The sequence below is a fragment of the Neopsephotus bourkii genome, unplaced genomic scaffold (genome assembly GCF_033783945.1).
Source record: "Neopsephotus bourkii isolate Nb327-2 ecotype Australia unplaced genomic scaffold, CSIRO-AGI_Nbou_v1 NB_1053, whole genome shotgun sequence".
In the NCBI taxonomy this organism is placed as follows: domain Eukaryota; kingdom Metazoa; phylum Chordata; class Aves; order Psittaciformes; family Psittacidae; genus Neopsephotus; species Neopsephotus bourkii.
The window spans coordinates 3,418,450-3,443,307 of NW_026901542.1; the positions used below are offsets into that span (position 1 = coordinate 3,418,450).

The 24,858-nt window shown below is 41.5% G+C and overlaps 1 protein-coding gene and 1 long non-coding RNA gene across 3 annotated transcripts in view; one reads left to right on the forward strand and one right to left on the reverse strand.

Annotated features, from left to right (window-relative positions):
* Positions 1-15,397, reverse strand: part of SCAF11 (SR-related CTD associated factor 11) — a 46,659-nt gene extending 31,262 nt beyond the window's left edge. The window contains exon 1 of one of the 2 annotated variants that reach the window (XM_061361198.1): positions 15,214-15,397. The gene's annotated coding sequence lies outside the window, so the exon portion shown is untranslated. Of the gene's footprint in view, positions 1-14,326; positions 14,551-15,213 lie in introns of those variants that run through there. The other variant, XM_061361199.1, reaches the window with a different exon arrangement.
* A 991-nt stretch (positions 15,398-16,388) lies between these two features.
* On the forward strand, positions 16,389-23,398 carry LOC133216465 (uncharacterized). Its single transcript, XR_009726643.1, has 3 exons — positions 16,389-17,290; positions 20,975-21,108; positions 21,824-23,398. It is a non-coding gene; the product is annotated as an uncharacterized LOC133216465 (long non-coding RNA).
* Positions 23,399-24,858: the final 1,460 nt, after the last annotated feature.

Consider the following 24,858-nt stretch of genomic DNA (forward strand, 5'->3'; position numbering starts at 1 on the left):
CAGCAGTTTTCTTTGGAATTATATAAAGCTTTAGAAATTATTATTTAAAAGGACAACTCAAAACTTCACAAGAAACTAAAGAAATCATAAATTAGCAAGACCTGCTATATTAGTACTCAAACCTGAAGCAAACCAACTGAGATTTCAAACCCCTTACCCTTTAATGCCTTTACTAGTCAAAGCAGCAAGGCAGAGCTGAGAACACCACAATCACACTCAACTAAACTTCCTCCTATTTCACTTACAAACTATACAAGTTTACCACCTGGCTACCCAGGAGGGGGAAGAGACAGAATTTGTCTCCCAAAACTCTTCTTCTGATCAAGCCTTTATTACTTGATCTTGGCAGCAGGAAGTGTTCTAATGATCATTTCTTTTTACTGATGAAAGAAATGATGCCACCTGCACATGCCCATCACATAACAAGCTTCTCACTTTCCTAGGCAATTCAGGGAAGCAGGACTCAGATCTGAGTCTTGAACAGACAGTTCATTAAAGAAATGGTCAAAACTGCGAAGCTAATCAGAAATCTGTAGTTAGAATTCTAACTGGCTTCGATGTTCCCATTAGGAACTACTTTTTAACCCCCCCCACAAGGAATGTATGAATCAAGTTAAACAAGGAATGCAGGAAGGGAAGTGAGAAGGAAACAAAAAGCTAGCTGTAAGGTAATTTCCCCACTACATTGCTATCCTATTCTGATACAAAAAAATGACTTTAAAAAGAAGTATCATTAGGATAAATGCCATCAACTGTAGAACAGTTACCAGCACTAGTATTAATGCAAACTATATTGTAGTGAATGCCGTAAGTTATATGCAAGTTCTGTTAGAAGAACCACCACCAGCTATTACCCTTTGAAGGCAAGATGAAACCCAGCAAAGCCCAACAACAAACAAGCAAAATCGGCATCAAATTAGGACAGGTAAGACCACCCAAACCACAACTAAACTTAAAATATGACACCAAGGCCTGTTGCTTTCACTCCGATTTGCAAGAGGACTTAAGTGGCATTTGTTCCAGCAAGCTTAAATCATGCAGTGGTGTGTGGCATACATGCCTTTCTATATAAAACACAAGAATATTCCTTGTGCTCTACATTCTGACAAAACCTCAGCAATGCTCTATAGAAACAGAAAAATACACAAGCCATGCTCAAACCTCTCCGTACCCTACAAGTCCCAGGACATCTCACAGCTGAGACAGTTTAAGATCAAGAATCCTGCACTCTGCATCCATCCACAGTGAAGTTTATACAGACACAATCTAGATACCAGATTGTAACTTAAGCAGTAGCTGTAGAGTTCATGCTTATTAGAACAGAGGTGTTGAGCTCGCTAAGGCAGATTACAGAAACAGAACCCACAGAAGCTCTTCAGATTTGTTTTTCTCCAGAAAAAGTAGCCTTTGATCCATTCTACTCTTTCTAGACAAAGACATCCCAGAAATTCTTGCAGTTACAGTAACTAGAAAAACAGATCTTAAAATTTTGACAGAATATCAGCAAACCCAAGCTGTGCAGCAGCCGAGAACATTTATGTGGTGTTACACTACTCTTCTCACAAACTCAGTATTGAAACAGATACCGAGTGCCGCTAATGCATTTCACATATCACTTTGCACAGCACAACTTTTCTGTTTGACACTGTGCATTTTGCACAACACAGCACACAAACGTAAATATAAATATTTATAAATAAAGTAAAAGACATCATCAAAATTTACATACTATTTCAACACATTAACTTTGGAAAGACTATTTTCGCCCCTGCTTTACAAGGGGCATCGCAGGCCTTGGAATACTGGAAGAGTTAACACTAAAGACTACCATTGAATTTATAAAATTAAAAACAGAGTTAGGAAAGGAGAACACAGTGGTTTAGGAGGAGTATAAAGCACAAACCCCAGAACTCCTATTTGTCCCAAAACGTGACATAATCCTCTAGATCCTTTCAAACTTTGAGAACATTTGGAAGTATCTCTCAGACTTCATCATTCCAGCTGCATGCCACACAATGAACCTGTAGTCTTGGTTGGAGGGTGGGAAGACAGTGAAAGAAGCAAGATAATTTTTTTTGCCATTTTTCTAGTTACCAAATTGTATGAGCTCACATGAAGATCACATTATGTCCATACCCATAGCTGTGGCCAATCATGTTAATACATATTTGAAGACTGCTAATATCCAGAGTACTTCTACCACATTCTACTGACTTGTGACCAACACGTTTTAGTTATGATCATTTGCTGATGTGAAATATTAGAAAGTATGCAAGACCCATGCATCCAAGACACCTGACAAGACAGCAATAAGCACTATATTGCATTACTGCTGACAAAAATCAAAATCAACCCCCCTCACAACTCCATAGATAAAATACTTTGTAAGAAAGTCCAAAGACAGCACAGCATTACAGCCAAGATGCTACTTTTCTGTACTTGTAACTTCCTTTGTAAGAGAAATGCCTTATATAATTACATATTTGAGATAAACAGAAGAATAGTTTAGCATATTGAACTGAAAACAGTGAACAAGGACATTACCATGAGTACACACCACTGCCCCATCCCCTTGGTATTTCAAAGTAATTAAACATTTAAGTTTCTAGGTTATTCTTCAAAGGAAATTCCTGTTCATGTCTTCATGTAAGGCTGTTGCCAAACACATTTACCACCAAAAATTCTTAAGAAGTTAACTGTAGAATGTGGGATACATTCACCACTGTCCATCTGAAGAACGTAGCTTCCTAATGTACTTAAGCAACTCCATAAAGCAGACTGATACAAGTGCTTTTTACACACTTGATCTTCTGTATCACAAAAGTGTGTGGTTTTACACACTTAATCTTTTGTATCACAAAAATACATGTGGTTTACCTTCTCTATTAACACTAACTACTTCATGCAATTCATAACCTAAAAATACAGATGTATTTCAACACTAATTCACTGTGCACGCAGAAAAAAAAAGACTTGGTCTGTTCGAAGTCATGTAAATGAATTTCTTACTAGACTAAAATTTAGTACAGTAAAAATCTTAAATTGGAATAGAAAAATCACTGGATGAAAATCTAGAGTAACCTAATTATGAGTAACACAGAAAATCAGTATGTGCCTCCTTTTTGACTAACTCTAAAGACAAAGTCTTTATGCCCGGTAAATAAACTGCAAAAGCTAAAAGCACACTCTGCTTCTAATATAGAGACTATCTAGGGACCCATCTACACAGAAGTATACACTTGCTCAGTCTGAAAGGGGAATGGAAATCAGGAACGCATGCAGCAAGATCTCCAATAAGCAAGTGCAAAATGATGTCCAAGGCTAGTACAGACTGACCTTAGGAAACATTTGTAGTTAACCTTTCAACTTCTTAGATACATTTTGCATCGATACTCATAATAGTGACTTACTTGTACTGTTCTATTAAAAAGATTTTATTTTAAAAAGGATTTGTGGCACTTAGTTGCGTTCTGATTTCTTTAATAATTCAAGAAACAAACAGTTTCAAATATGAAACAAGTCAGCCATACAGTTTATTTGCTTAAGAAAACAACAATTTAACACCCTTTACTCCCATCAAAATGAAATATTGGGCAGTATTAAGCAGGGCTCTATTTCACCCTATGCATTTTGATGGATTTTTGAAAACTTCTGCCAGAAGTCCTGTGCCACCTTGGAGATGAGCTGAGGAAAACACTTAGTATTTCAAATGGCAACTGGGAATTTGGAAAGCTTTTGACTTACTTGTATTGCTGAGCGTAACACAACACATACTAAAAAAAAAAAAACAAACCCAAAAGACACTATTAGGTATTTGCAAAAGTACATCAAGAACCTTCACAGTTCTTTTTATCTGGAAAAACTTTTAATTTGTCCAAAGAGACTGAAAACTTGACTTGTTTCAAGTGACAATTCAGTGATGTTGTTTACCCTCTAATAAATAAATGCTAAACTGAGGATCTGGAAGCCCTTATCCTGGATTTGCTCCTTTGTGTAGTAAAATCTCATGGCCCAGAACATTAGTGAGAATAGAACCAACAGGCACACTCAAAAGAGGGCTTTTAAAGAGGATCTCTACTCTTTGTATGCTCAAATTGCACCTTGCCTGCATTCCCAAATGGAATGCCATAGAACCAACAAAGGTGAAGACAAAAGAGACCAGCACCATACTTCGGGGAATAGAAAGAAAAACCTTCTTCTATAGGTGGTTTAAGCCTATTCATGTTGATACAGTGTCTTTGAAAGAAACAGTGCTATTCAAGCAAGGAGACACTGCTGATGTAAAGACTCCTTCCAGACCCTTTAAGGATGCAATTACCCAAGAAAGTTAATCTAATCTAACAGCTTGATGCCACCAAAAGCAGCAGCTCTGTTTCTCACCACTGGTGATGGTGAGCAGACTCAGCTAAGAGCCACATGTCTGCCAAAGACATTGCAAGTGACAGAACAGGAGAGGGGGAGGAGACATAAAACAGGATTGCCCCTTTTGGCAGTGACAAGGTGCTAGAATAGCTAAGACTTTATTGTCAAACTGCCCCTTTCGAGGACATGGCAGTACCTATATTACCTGCCAATCCATGAAAACAAGATAAAGTTACTGAAGAAAACTGCTAAAAGACAAATGGCTAGAAAACAACTAGAATTAGACCATTCTGGACAGTACACTGCCTTCTGCCAACCTTCTTCCCTATGTGAAAATTAAAAAAGCAAAGCACTGCAGTGGATATCCTGTTCAGGAATTCTTTTTCCACATTCTAGCAGCAAGACACTGACAAGCACACTTACATTGCAGATGCTGTGGCTACAGCTATACCAGTGCTAGATTCAATGCTTTCATTTCTGTGACCACCTCAACAATAACAAACTGAATGCTCTGGATGCTAATGTCCAGACAGCACTCACAGAAGTATACAGGACAACATCATAACTGCCTCTTAAGCGAGGAAGGCATGCACAACTCAATGGAAATGTGCAAATACAGCTTGAAAAACTGCTGCTGTGGCTCAGATGCAGTGATTATCATTCAGCAACCTGTCTGACCATCAGAAGAGACAGGAATTTCAAGGAGGAATTAGAACCTTTCAGTGGACACAAACACAAGGTAATCCCCTTCCTGTATAAAGCTTATAATCATAAACTGGCTCAAAAACTGCCATAGAGAACGTTTCATGGTAACTCAAGGGAGTAGGCAATGTTCCTCACTGGAGTTTAACGAAAGGGTAGCTGCAAGACATCAGGGCAGTAAGAAAGATGTCATTTTATAAGACCTCAAATATTTGAGAATATTCTATAAACTGTGGGGGACACACCAAGTCTTTTACAGAATGTTACATGCTGAAGTGCTGCTACAGATCAGATTGAACTCTACAGACAAGCATTTAAAACACTTTCGTTTACCGGACACTGTAAGAAGGTGGCTAAACAGCGTTTGCAGTATCACAGAATCATAGAATAGTTAGGGTTGAAAAGGACCTTAAGATCATCAAGCTCCAACCCCCCTGCCATGGGCAGGGACACCTCGCTCTAAACCACATTACCCAAGGCCTCATCCAACCTGGCCTTGAACACTGCCAGGGATGAAGCATTCACAAACTCCCTGGGCAACCCATTCCAGTGCCTCACCACCCTAACAGGAAAGAATTTCCTCCTTATATCAATCTAAACTTCCCCTGTTTGAGTTTTAACCCATTACCCCTTGTCCTATCACTACAGTCCCTAATGAAGAGTCCATCCCCATGTATCCATGCCGTGACAAGTCATGATGATCCACAAATTTCTTTAGTATTCTACAATTACTAAACCTGACGAACACTTTATTCATCATAGGTTATTCAGATGTCTAAGGGTAAATGACCGTGTTCCAGCCCTACCTAGGAAAGTCCCTATCCAAAAAGCTTCAGTACAACACAGAACTAAACAGGCTACCTACCTGGAAAAAAAGGGCAATGTACTTATATCACAAAACTTGTACTTTGTTGTTAATACTTCTAACAACAGCATGGTGCTGATTTAATGCTCTTAAGAGTTAGTATCAAACCCAAAAGAAACACAAAATGTAACAGATTTACCCATATGAAAAACTGAAGATAGTAACAAAGTATCATCACCAGGTACCTACTAAAGAACTTTCCCTCTCTCTCTGTACTGGGAAACACATGCATGGCACATGCACCTCAGAATCTCAGTCATGCAGCTGGCCCCCGATCTACCAGGCTTCACATTCCTCTCCTTCCTAAAGTAGTTGGGTTTTAGCTAGTAATAATAGAAAAATGAGGATGTAGATTACAGAAGAACCATTAGCACTGGGAAAACAAGCAGTAACAACAAACTCAAAAACCTTGTGGTAAAAGCCCACTGATAGTAAAGCTATCACAGTCTTCAGTGAAATTCCAAATCCCATCCCAAGAAACCATCCAAAACAGTGAGCCATTTTATCACTCTTAAGTAGTAGATAAGTAAAGACAACACAAGGCACTAAGGTTTGTGAAACATGATTGTATCACCCCTCCTCCCCACAAACGTGACACCCATGCCAGGGCTGATTTGCTCATCAGAAGCAGGAGCATCCACATAACTAGTGGGATGATGCACATAAAAAGTGATACTTCTGCAAGCCAGAAGAGGTACGATGTGTGACCAGACCAGTTAAAGCATCAAAGGGACATTAATTCTCTTGGTCAAAACCACACTGAAGAAAGTTTCCCTGTACGTATACCAGTTCTCATCACTCTATCACACAAGGCTGAGCCCCATTTTCTGAGAAAGCTCATGAAGAAGTGAAAGAACGCTGATTACAAGCTTGCACAGCACTTAGCACCTCTCAGACATGACAAATTTGAGTTTGGTACTAGTTACCTTACTGGCACTGATGAGTAACCATCTACAGAAGGCAAATTTAATTTTCATCTTTCTGCACTATCAACCACAAAATACTTAATTTCACTAGAATATATCTATCCTAGAAGCTCTGAATCTCTGAACTCATTTTAAGGGTTCATACCCAGTAAGCAGGAAGGAGAAACTGTACTTCAGCAGGTTCATCCAAAGTCAATCAAAATCAATTATCCCTCCAGCATTTTCAGCATCCGCCAGCAGCTGTGAGGTTACTCACCAGACCACATAACATTACAGGCCAAAGTTTAGTGAAATGACAGCTCTATACTATCAGAAAGTTCAGGGTGGCCACTGACAACCAAGATGGCCCACTGCTTAGGCAAATTCAGTTGGCAGACTGAGAACTAGATGAAGTTAAACTTACTAGTCAGCACGGAAGAAGTTAAAAAAGCACTTTGGGGAGTTAGCTGTCACAGCGCAGTCTCATTTAGTTCAAAGTCCTGTGCTGATCAATCTAACCTGCAATTTAAAGCTATGTGTGCATCCCTCCTGGCTCTTTAGTGACATTACTCAAGTTTGTGAGAAAACCCTGACCCACTCTGCCAGAGGACAAACTAGGTTACTCAAGCCTCTGTCAGCTCTTGACAACGCAAAGGCAGCAAGGACAAAGCTGTGCAGTTTTCCTGAACGCTGAACTAAGGCAATTTTGCATGGTAGCTCCTCAGTAAGGCTGCCACTCCTAACACGCATTCCAAAGATATTCTGTATTATACAAGATAATGACAGACCTAATCTTTACAGAAGTGCAGGGCTGGGTCCATGATAACCCTAAGAAGAAACACTTCATTGGAACCATGGTTAATTCCCCCCAGAAAGAAACAGCTCCCTTTATACAGAAGACAAGATAAATAGAACCTTCTAAAGACTGATATAAGATGATGAAATGTACATTTACAGAAATTAAGACTTTTGCTTTCCAAACCAGTACTTGCAAAAGAAGGTAATATTCACTGCTGTTTCATGTATGTGTACAGTAAGACTCCCAACGGAAGCAACATTACAGCACAAACACCACCGTAGGGATGACATACGTGTATGCCAGGACCTAAGTCACGCTGTTTCATACACTGATTGATAAAACACCAAAGTACCATAAGGATTAACATAATACAAATAAATGTGAAGAACAGCGTACATATAATATATAACATTCTCTCACAAAACATACAATTCAACACTTAGGTGTTTAAGTAATCTGACTAAACTGGATGAAACTGAGATTTAGAAATAACAGGAACTAATTAGGGATTAGGTACTACTGTCATGGTGCACATGGTCCAAGCAACTAAATCAAATCAACATAAACTCCTGACCTTGCCTTCCGCTGCTGAGGGTCCTTAGTCACATGCATGCTTTTGCAGCTGGAAGGGATAGCATTACACACCAAAGTCAGCAAAAATGGGTCAGCCATTTCCAAGAACAGCTTTTTTTTTAAAAAAAAAAGAAGTAAAAATGTAAGAGTACTTTTTCCAGCTACTTGGATGCACTGGTGTTTTCATGCTTTCCACCAAAGAGCAGATATTTGGCACGGAGTCACCAAGATCAAGAACATGCTTTCCACACTAGCAACCATTCCAAATCTAGCCATGTCACAAATCTGGGAAAACCAAGTTTGCATTTACTCGAGACACTGTTACTAGTCATTGCATTTATTTTCCCATAAACTGAATCTGTGCTTAGTATACACTAATAATTTCAAGTTCCTATCCCATTGCTACACTGCACATGCAACATTCCCACAAGATGAATGAGCATACTTCAGCCAGTGCTATGGCAACACAGCAGGACTTGTTGCAATCATTTCTCTGATGCTAAAGAAACTAGGAAGACCAACTTTATTTTTCTTAATACCATCCTAAACATACCCAAATAACTGGATTTAAACACCAGGGATGCACGAGCTGAACCAAAAGACCTCGCAAAGACGGCACTGGAAAACCTGCTTCTTTTTAACAGTGGGAAGCAAAATGATGGGCAAAACTAACAGAGTAAGACTGAACTCAAATGAAAAGCTCAGGGGCAGCAGCAATAGCAAGAAGTACATTGAATATACAAAAAATTAACTGGGCAACAAAACCAGAGAAGTAGGCGATTAGAAAAGTATATTGTGCCAAAGAAGAGAGCTGAATCCAGCTAAGGAAGACATAGCATTCTATTGTCACATTACAGACTGGCCTTATTCTTTCTTTCACCCAAATCATGATGGTCTTACTTCTCAGCTTCCAAACATCAAACCCCTGCAAACTGAAGGGCATACCTCTAACAAAATTTAAGCAATGTACAGGCTTCCCTATAATTTTATGGATTTACTGAAATGGAAAAAAATGCACTACAAAAAAACGCATAGAATCATACACACATACTTGATAAAAATATAATGAATTTGAGTCTTCTGTTAAATGCATGCTGTTCTTTCATTCTAAGCATCAAAGCAGGAGTTTAGTAATATAACATATATTTATATTAAAAAAGTTTCCATAAAAAGTAGTTTCAGCTTACATCTGAAATATACAGACACTGATTCAAAAACAAACAAAAAGAAAGCTACATAGCCATTTAAAAATATATTTTTGTCTCTCAGAGGCATATTTTTTTAGAAAAAGCACTAGATGAAGCACTAGGTATCAAAAACATTGTCCTAAAGCTTCTTTTGACTTTGAATAACAGTATTTTATAAGCTCAGGTCTAAACACTACACTAACCTCCTACAAATGTCCAACAAAAATGCTTTACTTTTGGAAAATGGTGGAAAAAATAAAGAATTTATGAAGGATTTATGACAACTGAAATAATTTTAAGTGTAACTGTACTTTGCACAAGATCTCCAAAATTTGTAGAGTAACAATGCATTACATATCATTCCAGAAGTAGCAGACAGATCGGGATTAAGCAGTTTCAATTACTGTTGATCTTGCTTTCACAGCACTTACTCCGCTATCATTTTCACAATAGCTAAAATAAAGCTAGAAAAACATAGCCAGGAATGGAAGACAGGTATGTGAGAAAAGGTTTCCTTAACACCAACAGCAACACGCAAAAGGTAACTATCAACCATGTAAGAGAGAAAACCCAAATCTGAGCTTGAAAATAGAACCTGAACTGCATCACCTTTCCTTTCAACTTGTGGAGAGAGTCTACTAATAGAAAAACAACCTGATCACCATTTGGGGTTGCTTTTACTATATAGATGGCATCCAGAAATTACCTACTGAAAAATGGTACTTTACTGTGAATCCTCAAGTAACCAACCTAGGTTTTGTTGCGATTGATTATTATATCTCGTTGCAAAGCTTCAAAAAGAACTTAAGCTTCCTGCATCAGCAATACTAGAATCTCCTGACAGTGATGAACCCCATTCTCATTCGAAGTGTCTTCCCAGAATAACCACAACACAACCACTGATCCCAACTGACTTATCTAAGACTTCTGTAAGATGCCTTTCCTGTTTGGGGTGATGAAACCACATCATAAATATCAAAGTTGCATAGGTTTAGAGAGAAGAATATACTTTACCTTCATTGTTATAGGTAATTTTATTTGATAACATCTCTAAAACAAAACTCCAATGAGTTCAAGGCAGTCCTTACAAACTGCTTTTCTCCAACTGATTCATAAGACTTCTAATTACTTTCCATTACACCTATATATCCACAGGGGTCACTACCTTTCACATCAGAAGTAATAAAGCAAGTATGTTTAAAAAAAGCAAAGCTGTGTACAAGTGCTTATTCAGTGGTTGTACAGAAAGCAGAGAACTTTGTTGTTCCTCCATGTCCAGAATTGCTGAAGCCCAAATAAGACTGCTCATCTACCTTCAGATTGCACCTTAAACCTCAAGTTTTGAGTATCAGTACAGCTCAGTTTGTTGTAAGGGTCTCCATCTCTCTTGTGGTGCACCAAGAAACGTAGAAGTCTTCATGCTGCAGTTCTGGCCTGTGTTGCTATCTAAAGTTATGGACGTACATGAAGATTTCTGCCAGACACTGATCCCACAGCATTTTACATTCTTATTACTACTGGCAGTCTAACAAAAGCCAGGTGGTAAGCAAAAAGACAACACGCATTAACTCACTTGCTGTTTCCAAGTGATTTTGTACTACCTTGGAAAAATTCCAAATATCATTAAATGCATCACTTGGGTTTACTCACAGATAGTACCTTTGAAGGCAGATCAGAGTTAAGCAGTACTTACAGACCAAATAACACTGGAACAAAGATTGCATTTTAATGGGAGTTCACTAATCCTTAAATAAAAACTGCATTAAGACATTACTATTAGTGTCTGTTAGAAAAAGTAATCAGATACTGCAATTTATCACAGTATTAGGCTTTATAAAACAGCTTCTGGAAGACACACTGCTCGGTCTTCCCAGTTCTCTCTAAACATGAATGAGTACCTTTCAATATTTATACACAAAAATCTCAGAAAGTTAAGAAATACCACTGGCCATAGAAACATAAAATTAGAATGCTACTTTTTCATGTTTGCTGAACATAGAGTTCATGGAGCATTCTATGAGTGCTCCCAAGTTAAAATTCAAACTTTATGTTCTCATGAGGAAAGAAAAAAAAGAGTATACTACCATTCATCACAATAATCTGTAAGACAGTATTACTTGATAATAAAAAATGAATGGGAGAAAATACTCATTTTAGCACAACATACACAAGTGTAAGGCACAGATGCTTACAGATGCATAATATGTTACCTGAATAAATGCATTTTACATGAAGATAATTTTAATATTGCCTACTTACATATAATTAAATGCAGTATTTTGATCATCCTTTGTCAAGGCAGTTACTTTCCCCAGCCTAGGAGTGACAACTTCCACATTTGGTTAAATTTAATTTCTTTCTCCATCTAAGTCTTGAGGAAAACTATCTGATGTGCCATAAAAATAAGATGTAGAAAACCTGAATGTTTTTAAAAGTACAAGACAATTTCCTTGGCACTTTTAAATAAAAATAAAAACAAAACCAAATCCAACACCTGACAGAAAAACTACTTGTTGAATCTGGTATGGGCCACTAAAATACTTAATTATGCACATTCAACTGTTGAGCACCCTTCCAATATTGTGCCTTTGGCATTTCAACAGATCAGCATGCAGCGGTGATGGATAACTGTTCAGGACAGCAGAGCTAGCTGCAGCTTCAGGGAACAGAAAGGCAGCCGTGCATTCACCTTCCATCTTCCAGTGTCTGCAGTCCTCCATTTGTTATTTTACAACTGCAGCTAAGTTCCTACACAAGAGTATCATGCTACTACTCAAGTAGTTCAAGGGTACCAAAACTAAGAAACTTCCAAACCCAAATCAGAGATGTTCACAGCCTTCTGTATGTAAACTGTGCCCATATCCACAACTTTTGGGTACAAAGAGATCAAACAAGTAGGGAAAAGAAGACATAATGTCACTGCACTCATATCCTCTCAGATAAAGGATACTAACCTCCAAGGCAAGGTGGACTAGTACCTACAGATGAAACAAAACATGCTCACTGCTGAAAAGCCATGAAGGAGGAGCGCTCTAAAGAATATGCACATTAGAGCCCCCTGGTATTCATAACTACAGAAGAAAGGTTAGAGTATCAATCTACTTAACATTGTATCTCCAACTTGGGTGGGGGAGAGGTAAAAATCTGGGCAATACTGACACTTACAAAACGTTAATCTTAAAATGGTTTGGCAGGTTAGCTGTAACCATTTCAGAACTCATTCAGACAACTTGATACAATGGTTGACCACAATGAATAATCAGTTCAGCTATGAACAGGAACTGAACAGCATGGTTTTGTTACTATTAACTGGAAGAACATTTTTTTCTCCCTCACCTTGGACTGCTTGGAAAATCTCAGCAACAAACTGTCAGATGGCCAGGCTTCAAGAACTACAGTGCAGGTATGGCAAGTCAGTCCCTCAGACTTTTTCCAGCAGCGGTGTCTGTCCCCTCCCCCCCAGTATAATGTATGCTTAAATACAGCATTAATTGAAATAAATTTACCCTTTAATTACTAAATAAAGCCAACTTTAATAACTTCCAGTTTTGCACAGTGGGAAACTGAGAAGATTCTACAAAGAATCCCTGTAACAGGAAAACAACAAATGTTTGTAACAGAACCATCACATATCACGAGCAGAACCATCTACAAGTTTTAGAAAACCAGAGGGTAGAAGTCATGCATCAACTAAGTCAAACTACAGTAACTTGAGAGAACAAAGAAACTATTATGTGGATGTTTCAAAAGCAATAGCTAAATAACTGGAAAATAAGACAAACTTACATCTCCTTGTGAAATCAAACTCAACAACCTTCACATTGTGTTCAAGCACTATAGGTTCCAAGAAAATCACCAAATTCCTGGAGAAGGATTCCCAAATTTAAAGGTAATATGGATAACGAGATAACTAGTGAACCCATAAACCTGCTACAAAAGAAGGCCTGAAAAAACATTCTCTTTCAAGACTACTTGGAAGAGGTTTCCACCCCACTTCCCCCATCCCCCATAGATCACAAACGAGTTGTCTGTTCTGCTAATTTACAAGCAGACTTTAAGGGAAGTGGAACGTGAAAGAAAATTGATGGATTTCTGTATTTGGGCCTTTTATCACTCTGGAAATTGACACATCGACAAATGTAAACCACTGAAAGGAAAGCTGCAAAAGATTTAACATTGTGACTAAGAGCCTAAATAGCCCCTCCCCCACCTATTTCTCATCCAAGGAAAACACAACAAACATTATCTTCCTAGAAATTCTAAAGGAAACATATAATACAGCTTTCCGTGTAGAACAGACATGGATCACCATATATAATCAACCAAATAATAGCTATTTTTTTGTCATCCTGTCATTTCTTTTAAGAAGCCTAGTATTTAGGCTAAGATCGAACGAATCCATGATAAAAGTGTCTAAAGACTTCAGCCATCCTCCTTCCATGTGCGAGAGTCTGAATACTCATGCAGAAATACACCCAAGTTGGATTGTGCTTCACTGAAAGAAAATTAAAAGCCCCAACACATCAGTGATATGCAAACGTAACATCAGACACTAAGCTAGCTAGAGCTCCCTTAAAGGTTATTGAAGCTATAAAATTACAATCTTAAAATAGCTGTTCAATAATCAGGGACATTCCATTATATAATTAATTAGTTGTGAAAAGCTTTCACCATCTCTTAGCATTTTAAATAAACGCTTATTTGCCAGCAATACCTAGTTACTGATAAACAAACAGTAGCTACTTGGCCTCTTTTGTTATGTCATTCTTCCTGAAAGTTTATAATTAATTAGCAGTCTAAAACAAAAGCACAGCGAGAGGAAGGGGACCATTTCTAGTCCTACCAAAGTTGTTTTGAAGTTTTAACGTGGAGATAGCTTCTCAAAGATAAGTTACATTTGAGGCTCAGGCTAATAATACTCTTTAATACTCACCAAAGGGAAAAAAGAGATAACTAGGACACAATGTACTCTAAACCACAAGCAGGGCTGGAGCCTCACTGGCTTGATAACCGCACCGCATCCAGGCTCCAGTGTTACTCTGTGCAACTTGACTGCTGTAAGTCAGTCGCGATACCACAACAGCTGAGCGGGGCTTTAAGCACAGCTTCTCCGTGCAACTTCCTCCACAACTGCGAAGTCTCCGCTAACTCCTGCTCCTCGCAGCCTCCGCTGCCGGTATTTGCAACCCCGGGAAGCTGCGGGACAGCGCTGCCGCCCCGGGCCGGGATCTTTGTTCAGGCCAGCGCCGCGGCGGGAAGGTCCCTGAGGCCACCTCGCTCACGGATCACCGAGCAGGCAGAGCTGCTGGTCATCGTGTCCCGATAGCAGCCGTCAGCGCGGAGGGAGCCGATGGTCTCCGGGCACAGCAGCTCGCCCCGGCCGCCCCCTTTGTTTGCCCTCTCGCCTCGGGAAACGAGGCAGGCGGGAGCCGCCCCCCCCCGCGCCAGCAGCGGCCTGTCACAGCGGCCGAGAGCCAGTACCGTGCCGGGTCACCCACCCGGCCGGCGCCACGAGGCGGGCAGCGAGAGGAGGAGACAGGAGGGGGGGGAAAGACCGAGACCCACAGCAAACCCCGCCCTCTGCCCGGCGGGAGAAGGGGGCACTCGAGCCAGGCGGGCTGCCACAAGAGGCCAAGGCCCTGGCCAGTGCGGGACGGCAGCACCGCCCGCACCCCTCCCCTTTCCTCCCCTCACCTCCCTTCCTCCGTCCGGCCCGCCGGCACCTTGCCCCGGCCCGCTACCGGGGAATGGCCCCGAGCACTTTCAACCGCCACACAGACACTCTCGAGAGAGGCGCCCGCCCTGGCCCCCGCCGCTCACCTGGCGCCGCGCCGTCCCCTCGCACGCTCACTGCTCCGCGGCCGCCCGCACTGAGCGGAGGCTCCGGCTCCTCGCGATTAAATCGCTCCTCCACGGGACTTCCGGGAGCGGCGCCCGCCGCGGCCGAGGAGCGTGCGCCCGGTCCGTTGTGAGGCGAGGCGGGCTGGGCTCGGCTCGGCTCGGCGCGGCGGGGCCCCCGTCAGCGCCCGCCCGGCCACATGTCCTGGTGCGGCCGGCAGTGCGCAGCGCCGGCGGGAGCCGCGGGGGGGCGCTGCTGGGCCGCCTTCCGCCTAGGAGCTGGGGGGGTCTATGGAGAGGAGGAGGTGGCGTGGCAGCGGGCGGGCGACGCAGCCACCACAGAGACGCCTCCAAACCGCCCGCCCCGCTCCGGCTGCAGGAGCATTGTGGGATAGGTCCTCCGGCGGCGGTTTGAAAGCGGGAGGGGGGGGGCAGGCGTGAAGGGGAGGGCACGTGACGCGCCACCGCGGCCGGCCAGCGAGGAGCCAATGGGAGGAGGGTGAGAGGGGGCCGGGGCGGGGCTGGGTCTCGAGTCGCGGGCGGGTGCGCCCCCTGGTGGCGAGGTGGCGGCAGGTCGGCTGCTGAGGGACGCGCTGGCGGTGACGTCATCTCGCCGCGCTGTGGGTGCGCCCCGAGCGGCTTGGTTTTAATTACTATTTTTAATGATCGTTTTAATTAAACCAGAGACAGGCAGCGTTGGCCGGAGCCCTGCGGCCGCGGCAGCGCAGCGCCACGGGAGGGCGCGGCGGGGATGAGCCTCGGGCATAGGCCCAGCCGCTCGGGGCGATGGCGGCCGTGGGGCCGGATGCCTCCACAGGGGCGCTGGTGCGGTCCCGGTGTGTTTGCGGTCGGGCACCGGAACGGGCGCTGTGAGGGGATGGCGGCGACGCGGATCCCGCTGTGCGCTCGGGAGTGCCTGAGGTGGGGTCAGTGGTGGAAGTAGCGAGGTTTAGTTCTTATCTGTTTGTATAGCCAGTGTTTGTAGAGCAGTTTCACATAGGGTCATACATCCTGGTAACCGCGAACAGAAAGTTGTTCAATGCGGCAGCAGCTGTTGCACACCAGTCCTGTTTATACAACTCCATCACGGCGCTGCCGGGCTGTGTGAGTGTGTCCATAGCTCCTGCAGGTCTCAGAAGCAGTGGGGAGCGCCAAACCCTAAGCTGAACCCTGCAGGACAACGCATCTGCCGTGGCAACAATCCACAAGGAAGGGGAAGCAGCTCCCCCAAGTACGCAGGCTTGGTTGAGCGTCTCTTCGCGGCCGGAATGAGGTTGTTGCAGCCTGAGTGAAGCACAATGTCTATCAGCGTCAGACAAGAATGACGACATCTTATTAGTTGCCATGATTACTGGTGAAGTATTAATTTAGGATTAACTCGGGAGAACTTGAATTAACTTAGAGCAGCCTGTGGGGACAGCGTGTAAAACAGTCACAGGAAGAAAGGAAAAGACTGGATTCATTAGCTGACTGCAGGGAAATGTATTAAGAAGCAAGACTGTAGCCATAAATTGGAAAGCACACACTTATGGATGGAGATGAAATGTTTATGGTAAATCTGACTTTAAGCTATTAAGCTTAATGAACTCTCCAAATCTTCAATGAGATCATCTAAAGAAAGGATTTTGAAGGTTGGGATTAAAGAAAGCCCTGTTATAAAGATGACTCAGTGCTGTGTTTTCAACAGACCGAAATCTGGAATGACCCTAGCACAATACACTGAAGCAATTAAGAAGGGGGAACTAGCAGAAAACCAGCTGTGTGTTTGACTAGCCAGCCACAGAGGTAAGGTTTTGTTGCAAAGAGGCCATACTGTACACAGCTGCTGTATGTATTACTTGTTACTGTTGAGTCTTTTAATTAAAATGACTACTGAGTCATTTGGGACTCACAGATGCAAAGAAAGCCTCGGTATTCACTGCTTCTATCACAAGTTGTGAAGGCATTGCTGTCATCTACTCATACTGCACAGGTCATTTTGCACAGAAGAGACAGGCAAGATGAAGAGGGGTGTCTGTGAGAGAGAGGAATGCAAAGAGAAACACTCATCACTTCTGAGGTGGTGTCTGTGCTTTTGTTTTATCCTCTCTTTGTGTATCTGATGTTCATTCCAGCTCTGGCTCTTATACCTACTCACACAGCTTCATGATACAGAATAATGGAGGAAAGGCGTTGGCCCTTTCTCATCTACCTTTTGGACTGGGCATGTACTGTACACTCTTTATGATGGAAAGAAGAATCTGGAACCTTACTGTTGTCAGCTCTGGCAAATGTGTCTTGAGTTTTCCTATGTGCACATGAAGTTCCAGCCCACAGAGGTTTCCAGCTGAGGCCAATGCTGTCCAATTGGATAACTGCTTCCAGAACCAGCCCATCAAGGATGAGCGGTCTGTCAGTTCTCTCAGAGGAGGTGTGTCAGTGTGAGGTGTAGATCTGTGCCTGGTGAAAGGGGAAGCAAGAAGTTCAGGCTTTGTTAAGCGATATAGAAATAGGGGGTTATGAACTCTGATTTTTTACTAACCTCTGCAAACAGTATGATATAGGCACATTTATAAATGTGTCAGGCTCCACTCATACACATACTTATTAATATTTTTCTCAGAAATCAGAAGGGTTTGGCCTGAAGGGGTAGATGAAATATCACTGGGATCTGAGGTGAAGATGGCAGGAAAGGAGGTACTTGACATACGCTTGTTTGAGCAATGAATGATTCGTCTATTGGATTCTGAGCTTAGAATACTAGAAGCATAGAATCAGCTACACTGGAAAAGACCTTTAAAATCATAAAGTCCAACTGTTACCCCAGGACTACCAAGTCCACCAGTGAACTATGTGACTGAGGACATCATCTACACAGTTTTTGAACACTTCCAAGGGCAGTGATTCCACCACTTCCCTGGGTAGCTCGTTCCAATGCCTAATCACTCTCTCAGTGAAGAATTTTTTCCTAATATCCAGGCTAAGCCTCCCCTGACACAGCTTCTGGATGTGGATTGAGCTTGACTGGCTCTTGGATTCTGAGCTTTGAAGAATGTGGATATATTCAAACAACATAAGAAAAGTCTGAAGTGGACTCAGAGTTTAATCAGAGCTCATTCACCTGCTCTGCCTTCATGGATGTTCAGTCATGCATATGTTACTCCTTCATTCAGTCTGTTCATCAGGATCTCTGGTGGTGGACTCTGTTTCAAAGCCTCCTCAAGCAGGGTCTTTCTCTGATTTAAAGTATATACTTCTGGAAAATTGTTCTGGCCATAACCAGGATCCTTCCTGCTGCATCAAAAGCCGGTACACTTGGTCCTGTCCACCACGAGCACCAGGATCAGACTGTCCCCTTAGCACAGACATTTATCTGCTTTTGATTTTTAAAATTCCATCTCAATCTCCTTCCTAGGTTAAACAGCATTGAAAGGCCTGCTAAAATCAAATACACAACAGATGCTGTCCGTCCTCTCCAAGGGGCCTGTTACTCTGCTGTAAAAGGAAATGACATTGGTTTGAAATCAGTTTTGTTCCTGAAAAATCAGTGTCGTTCCTTATCTTCTTGCCTTTGAAGTCTTACAAATCAGTCGCTTGATTTATCTTTTTTTCCTGTTTTTTTTCTGGGGATCTTTCCTTCTCTCCCTTTTTCCAGCAATGAGTTTTGATTATTGCTTTAATTCCAGATTAGACTTTAGCTTCTGTTTGGTAACTATGAAAAAGTAAAAATCAATTAACTGGAAAACCCATGGGTGGATTAGCTAATAGCTCTAATAAAGTAGTGTCCTCATATCTCTGTCTTTGGTACTTGCATTCTCATTGCTTTAAAGGAATTTTTCATTTTGAAGTTCTGCCATATGTATGTCTACCATCTAAGTAGGTTGTGTGTTTTGTGTATCAAGGTGCCTCAGATAGTTGGCTGCACTGAGCACATTATTTCCATGTTAGAGCTTTTAATTCCTCTCTGGTTTAAAAAAAGATGTTTGAGATACTTATATTTTGCACGCATGGGTTCATTGTTTGGAAACAGCATGATGTTCTATAAATAAAAATAAGTGGGATGAGTTAACACACACTGATGAGAATTGAAGACTTTTGCTTTTTTTGTTGGTTGGTTGGGTTTTTCCCTTATATTTGTTTAATAAATGCTAGGGCCCATGTTGGAAACAAAGTTATCAAACCTCTGCTTCGGTTGTTTTTTTCAGTCTTCTAAATCATTAGAAGAGGTTAATCAGCTATAATTAGTTCTACTATTGGTGTTTGAACCAGCCATGTTTACCATTTAGTAAGCTAAATACAAAACCCCTTGTTGGCTTAATCTTTGGCAAAACTAAGCTTCAAAAGAATCCAGCGGGTGGGATCAGATGAGATAAAATTTGGCAGCACACGTTTCAGGTTCACTGTATTTCCATATCCAGGAACCATGTGTCAGTTCCTGAGAGTTTCCCGTTCAATTAAAGCATGTTCTGGCTCTGAAGCTGACTGTCTTGGACAAAATGCTAGGAAATCAGACTTTCTCAGTTCCTTGTGGATAGTAGCAACCCTTTTATATAGGATCATAGAAATTTTGTATTGGTTGGCTGGAATTTTCCTCTTGCCATGCCAGGTCGTGGTCACACTTCAGCTGTGCTCTGCGGAGACAGACTGGAATCCTCTGGAATACGTCCCGCTGTAGAAATGAAAGATGTTATTAACAGCAAGGTTGAATATCATGAAAAATAAAAGGCTTCCTGTGTTTAGGGCTATGAGGAAACAGGATGTGAGATAATTATCCATAATTTACAATATATAACCATATTGTTTCCTCAGCAAGGAATGGAATGGGTGTTATCCTGCCATGGAGACACCATTCTTCAATTATTCCAAGAGTTCCCCTGAGCATTTTCAAATAGCCTAGCAGTGAGCTGTGACCAACCGCATTTATTCACAGTCTTAAGACAAAAAACGCTTGGAGCTTTTCACACCAGCATATAATATGTGCATACCTTGCAATTTCTAACAAAACCCAACAGTGCACTCCTTAGCAAAAATGGCCCACATTCTTTCCATGTTCCAACTTAATGTGTTCGCATTTGTGGCACGGTGACCTGCCTAACCAATTTAGCACATTGGCCTTAAGCTGAACCACACTATGCAATGGTCCTCTTCACCACGCTGAACAGCCTTACTGGTTTCCTCAAACTTGCTGCAACAGGTTGTGATAAATAAGATTGAAAGTGTTGGGTGTAACTACCGCCCTTTGTCTCAGAGGAGCTATGGGAGATAGATAATTAAAAAGCCAAGTTAAGCTCAAATCAAAGGCATATGCGGGCTTGAACTCTTTGAGTAGAAGGGTTTTGCTGTGGGGCTGTTTGTGTGAGAGAGTGAGAGGAGGATGCAAGGGTGCAGGGTTAACCAGTAACACCAAGAGAAAACTCAAGAGTACAGCTGAAATAGTTACGGAAGGCGAGTCTTATATCTGTGCAAATAATCAGAATAAGGAAAAAGACAATGAAACGTTCCTAATTCCTCTATCAACCTCTGCTCACACTGAGCTGTAGGATGGCTGCTAGCCACCTGGTTCTATCAAGTGGTGTAGTGATGCATAACATATGTGAGTCAGACACACACGTGCTTCACAAATGCCCAGGACAAACTTGGCATGAAACACTTATGCAAGCCATACACTGTAAAGGTGCAGTGTATTCTAGGTGCTGGTGGCACTGCGAACTACAGCCAAGGATTGGGTATTTCAGGCTGTAACTGTGATAACGATTGCTTTCAGGTATTGCCCAGGAATGTGCTACATGATTGCATCTGCATAAGTCACTCTTCAAGAAACCCTGCAGTCTCAAATGACCAAGGAATGGCAGAGAACCCAGTATCCATTTCTGCTTTTTCATACTCTCCTTTCTAAAAGTACTAGTTTATGTTTTGTATTTCCAATTTCTTGATTTTTTTAGCATATAATCTCTGCATGATTTCCTTAATTAATGTGTGATTAGTGTTTTCAAGCTACATAGTGCCCTTATGGTTATAATTTATTATTACATAAATAGGCAGCTTGGCGAGACTCAGCTTTTGATACCTCCTCAGCCAACACTGAAAGTGTTTCTGCTTCTCAGTCTCAAGCCCGTGCCTGCTGTAGATTCAGCCGTCTATTTGTGAAACTCTTCAATCCTCTCGATATAGAAAGCATATACATTAAAATAATGTATATTTTTCCCATGTGGCAATAGGAAGAAGAACATTTAAAATTATATGCTGAATTCTTAAATAACTGATTCTTAATGTATTTCACGTAAGGTCTTGTCTTTCCTTTCTTTTTGATGTAGGAATAAGCCCACTAATATTCTTGATTTAATGCTCCATCCCTGGAAGTGATATCCTATCTCTGGCAGTGTTCAAAGCCAGGCTCAATGGGGCTTTGAAGAACCTGGTCTAGTGTAAGGTGTCCCTGCCCATGGCAGGGGGGTTGGAAATAAATGATATTTAAAGTCCTTTCCAACCCTAACCATTCTGATATTCTCTGATTAATGAGGAGGTGGATAAACTGCACCTTTCTGGTTAGTTTACAGTATTTCAGCTAAAGCAATTGTTAAGTGCAAATTCTTCTTGTCTTTATTTTGAACAGGTAATAAACTAGGCATACCTGGGTGGTACTGAAGAACTGAAGGAACCCTACAAAATGGAACCTTTCTAAGGCCTGTCACAAAGGAGCGTTGATTGGTGTTTTGTTATTTGCATGTTGATTCCTAATTTGTACCATGCAGCTGGACTCTGTAGATGGAGGTACTGCTGCCCTTATTGCATGCCAGAGCTCTCTTACATCAATTAACTTATAAACCAGTGTTCCTTCCCTATCTTTTTTAATTCTTTTTGTTTAGCCTGAAGGGTGAAAACCTCTCATCTATCAAGAGCTTATGAAATCGTACTGGGGAATACTATAAAACTGCATTTTAGTAGATTTGTTTCATGAGAATCAATACTTTTGTACTCCTATGAATATCTGAAAGTTTTTAGTTTTTAAGCAGATGCAAAAGGTCCATTAGTTGATTTTTTACATGCTAGATAAGGGCAGAATGATTTCTCTGATCTTCCTTATTTAACCTGGAAAGGTTAGGAACATTCTTTGGCCTTTGATGGTTCTGCTATGGAAGAGCCCCATATATTTAATTTAAAATGCTGAATCTTTAGCACAGACTTACTTTCTCCAAAGTATTGACTAACTACTACAGTGAATCAATAAAAAGCAATAAAAATCTGGCTTGAAATCTTTTTCTTCCTCAGTTGTCCAACATTTTGAGACTTGCAGTGCCATTTGCCCTTCCTTGAGTTTCTGAATCCATCAGGCTTCCCAAAATTCCCTCCAGTTGCTGTTCCCCCTGTTGAGGAATTCTGTATCTGTAACTCTGTGGTTTAGCAATGGTGGTAGCTGGAGGATGAACTGGAGTCTCTGAAATGGAACTTACCATGCCATCTAGTTGTGATCCAAGAGAAGTTAAAGAATATGATGCAGAACAGTGTCTTCCAGGAAACATCTGTCTTCTGTTCATACCAAGAGAAATTACCTTCCCCTTCTGTCTAAGCTGTCTTTCTCCTGAAGCTTTGCATTTCAGGAAAAACAAGCAACACAAGTAGGAAAACCAAATAACAAATCACAACAAATAACAAATAAATCCCAAACTGATGGTTCTGGATGTCAGTACATTGTGTGATTTGAGACATTAATTCTGCTGCCTGCTGTAAGGCACTACCCATCAGCAAAAGGGAAAAACAGATAACTAGAGATAGTAATACCCTATTGGATTGCTTCACTTGAGTTAAACAAGCTTGTCTGGGAATACTCAGAGAGCAGAGAAGATGATCCACATTCACTTTAGGTAGTGCTGGTAGAGTGGGTGAGGTAGTAACAAGAAAAGGTGATTCTACTTGATTGTTTCTATTTGGGAAAGCTTATTCTGTCTTTTCGGTAAGTCTGAGTCTGCCAAGTCAGTTTGTTGATCCCCTGTGTTGGCTGCATGGGTTTTCTTCAGCGAAAGCAGGAAACAGAAATGTAGTTCAGTGTCACACAAGTTGGAAGAGGAGTTGCCCTGAGGCAGCGGCTCTCAAGGGGCTGGGCACCTTCTCAGGGCACTTCCAGACCATTTTGTCTATTAACTTCTATTAACTAGTTTTATAGTTGCATATGTTTCCTTAAATGCATTCTTTAAATGCATTCAGCAAATGTCATGTCCTGAACACCACAGGGAATAATCCAAGTGACTAAAGTAAGACTAAAACTTGGCCGTAACCTGTAAAAAATCATTTCAGACTTCAGATTATTTGCTGTATAGCTCACGTGAATTACATCAGTGCCAACACCACTGACATCAGCTTTTCCAAACAGTCATTTAGCTTTGTATTATTATCAAATACTTTACGTTGATAACATAATTTGGACGTTAGTGATTTACTGCACCCAGACTGGGCTATGTTATTACAGTCCCTAAGCAGTAATCCCCAGCTGATCACCCAGAAACAGCAATAGAGTCACCCATGAGGTTGCTGGCTAATGGTCCAGTACAAACTGAAGTGCTGCTAGCTATCTGATAAACACATTTTTCATAGCAGACTTGCTAATACAAGCATCACTATAAAGAACATCCTTAAATGATATATAATACTGCTGGTATATTTTTAGTGCATAATAAACAATCTTTTTACCCAAAGCAAAAATTAAGCAGCCACTCTACTAAAAGTACACCTCATTTAATACACTCTAAGAATAATAGTATAGCATGTTCAAAAGTCTGTTGAAATAAATAATTTCTGGCACTTCCCCCAAAATAACTGCCTGTCTGCAGCTGCTCGGGTTGACATTATAGAAAAGGCAGCTAGGTGGAGGAGTTGCTAATGTTATGGTGCTCAAGCTAATGCAGCCTCTGTCAGGGCTGGACTGGAGGAGGTGCTGAGCTTCATGCACTTTGAAGAGTTCTGTTGAGTCGCTGAGATTACTCGAGGGATATCAAATTAAGCACAAATGTAATTGTTTCCTAGGTCCATTATCACATACCTCGGGTTTGTCTTTGGCTGTTTTGATTTCTTTTTTTTTCTCCTATGGTTACGTTTCAACAGTTAAGATAGGATTTTTTTTTTCCAGCAGGGCTTTTTCCACCCAAAGTTTTTTAGTCCTTTGAATTTAAATGCTAAAAGAAAATCTAACCAAAGCTGTAAGCACCTGCACATCTGTAAATAATAATGAAAAAGAGTGAAGTAACCTCCCCAATAGGAAGTCAGTGAGTTGGACACCTTCTGACTGCAGTCTCAAGGCCCCCGAGCCGTGGGGCACACTGGGTGCTGTGGGGTCTCCATCCCTGCTGCTCTCAGCTCTGTGTGTGGGAACAGCAGGACTGCCATGGTATGAACATGTCACCCAAGCAAGGCTCGTGGGACACAGAGGTGAAAGACAAACGTTGGAGTAGTGTCTGAAAGGAAAAGCTGTTCATTATCTCTTCGATGGACTCGGGAGATAAAAAGAGTGTCTGGGTTGTGACTATCATGTAATGTCAGACATAAGAAGGGATCTGAGCTGTCAAACCCAATTGACCAGCTATCAAAGGAACCAACGCTGTCATAGTTATCTTCTTCCCCTAACAGCTTGCTGTTACTGCAGATCTATTTAGGTGG